Here is a 2,622-nt window from a genome sequence, read left to right as displayed (position 1 = left end):
TCGGCAGCGGGAGGGGGGAGCACGCGGGGCGCGCCCAATCCGCCTCTGCTGGGGGAGATGAGGGAAAGTAGGAGCCCGAGAGGACAGCGCGGAGAGCAAGCGCGGGCTTCCCCTGCTTATCCTTGCCCTTGTCACTTATTCACACAGATATCCAGGAAAGGAGCTAGAGGGGAGTATTCATAAATAAATTCTCGGAGGCAGAACTTTCCTTGGTCATCCCTACACCGCGTAGTGGTACAGTCCGCCGTCGGGCGTCAGGCTCTGTCTCCGCCCCCCATCGGAGACCTTTGGCGCATGCGTGGCAGGGTGGTTGTGCTCGGCGCTGTGCGGGCCAGGCATGGCGGGCGGGATGTGGGGGCACCGGCAGACCCCCCCCCCCCCCCCGTGTCTGGAAGACTGTGGGGCCTTCCTCTGCTTAGCCCTAAATCCCGGCCACTGCCCTTAGCCGCCCTCCTGGGATCGTCCAGGCTTGCCCCGTCCATTACTCGGGAGCGCTTCCCGCCGCGTTGGGGCCGGTGGCAGGTACTGCACCCTCGGCCTGTCTCCCGGGCTAGAAGGCAGGCAGTGTGCAGTTTTCCACAGCAAAACCGATTTTTTTCCCCTGGTGCTGGAGTTTGTGCGGCTTCTGTTTTGTTAACTAATAAAAGCCCTGAAGAAGTACCATTTTACTCTTGAGATCAGCTGCTCCTCTTTTCCCTCCTCAAGACTTGCCCATCTACCAGGTACCCAAGGTGGCAGCTGGGCTCTAGGCTGGTACTGTGCTGTCAGTACGTGTGTTATCCAAGTGAAAACTCGCTGAATAAGTGCCCAGGTTATAGTGACACTCTTAGGGTTAAACACCCAGCATTAGCCGTCTAAGGAAGACCACTGATCAGGAGCATAAAAGCTGTTAATTCTGAATAAACAGTGCCTGCCTTGCTGTTAACTATGTCGTTGAAGAGTAGCAGACAGATTTGATGATGCCTAGCCTGTGCTGGAAGGTCCTATCAAAGTAAACCAAAAAGCTTAAAGAAGATACTAAGAACACCAAGGCCTAAAGAAACAGTAACTTGCTGTCAGCAGGAGAAATTTATCAGTGATTCATGAAGACGCAAAACTGTTGCAATTTATGTCCCTGTGACTGAACTTCACTCCCTAACCTATTAAAATGCTAAAACCCACATCCCTTTGAGCTGAGAAGCCCCCTTACCTATAGCACCACCCCTCCTAAAGCAGGCACTATTCATTTTGTTGCTTTAATTGAAGGCAAGCTGTAAACTGATCAGATATTAGGAGTTTGTCCTTAAAACTGTAGTTTGGTGATATAGAAAGTGTGTATAATGCATGAGGAATTTTTGGTAGGTGTATCTAGCATCCAAACTTCTGCAAATCAGGATCTCAGCTCTGTGTGAGTGTATTGGCTGTTGCACAACAAGTGAAGGACAACACGATATACTATTGTTAGTTTGTTCATTCACACAGTGTTTATATTGTACCATAGATAGCTAGGAAATAGCTTTTCTTCTGCATGATAAAAACAAGTGACAAAATGCATTACATAGTTTACATGGTCAGTTTCACAGAGAGAACAGCAAATTCCAATTGAAGGTCATCTTGTCCAACCCCCTTGCAGTGAGCAGGGACATCTTTAACTAGAACAGAGTGCTCATGTATCTATTAGTAGCATTGTTTTCATCATCACATGCATACAACATGCAGAATTAGGACCAAAAGGCTGTGAATCATAATTTAAGATAAACTATAAGTTCTGTTGCTGATGTTGATTTACCAAGGCAATGATTCTCAATGGCTGCACAAGCTCTCCTTTTTTCAGGTTCAGGAAATCCTAAGTATCCTTCTGCAGAGCCAACAAATTACTTGAACAATGTTGTTTTTCTCTCTTCCAGACTCTTTCTATGCCCATTATTTAGCTGACTTCTGGTGGCTGGGAAGATGTGGGTCTGAGGAAGAGGAAGGATGCATCTGCTTCCTAGAAGTGCAGTTTCAAAGGCAGAACAACCCTACCAAAGGCTGCAGTCACCACCTTGTGGCCTCAGGACAGGCAGATTATCTTGAGCTGTCACTAGACTCCTCCACAAGCTGATCGCAATCAGTGCCACAGAGCCGTCCTGAACTTGGTTAACTTTGTAGCAGTGACTCAGGGAAAGAACTGATTGTATTCTGAGCTTCCAGTGCTAATGCAGAGAGTTTGGTATTAGTGCTTTATTTGGAGAGAAGCAAGCCTAAATAAAGGCCCCTTGTGCACAAGATGTCTTTCTTTTCAGGTTTGTTTCAGAAGAGTTTATTATATTGCTGCCCCATGCATTACAGGGGATATTTTTAACTGACTTGACAACACAATTAAGCAAAAAGTTTCATGTCAGTGAGGCACAGCAACCGTGGTGTATTTTGGGGTGTCTTTTGAAAGCCAATCAAAATGCTGAAGCTCTCCTTTCTTTTTCATTAGGAAGAAGAAACATTATTTCATTATTTTTGATTCTCTTTGATGTCCTTAGTGTCAATTCTGACTTTAAAGTCAATGCCTTCCATAAGACTTTGCTAATGATTTTTTTTTCCCTAGACCATGCAACCACTTCTTTAGACTTTACTTCTTTTTAATTGACTTGCTAAGCTTTCTTCCAA

Source organism: Dryobates pubescens, chromosome 28 (assembly GCF_014839835.1).
Source record: "Dryobates pubescens isolate bDryPub1 chromosome 28, bDryPub1.pri, whole genome shotgun sequence".
Taxonomy (NCBI): Eukaryota; Metazoa; Chordata; class Aves; order Piciformes; family Picidae; genus Dryobates; species Dryobates pubescens.
This window is presented reverse-complemented; position numbering follows the sequence as displayed.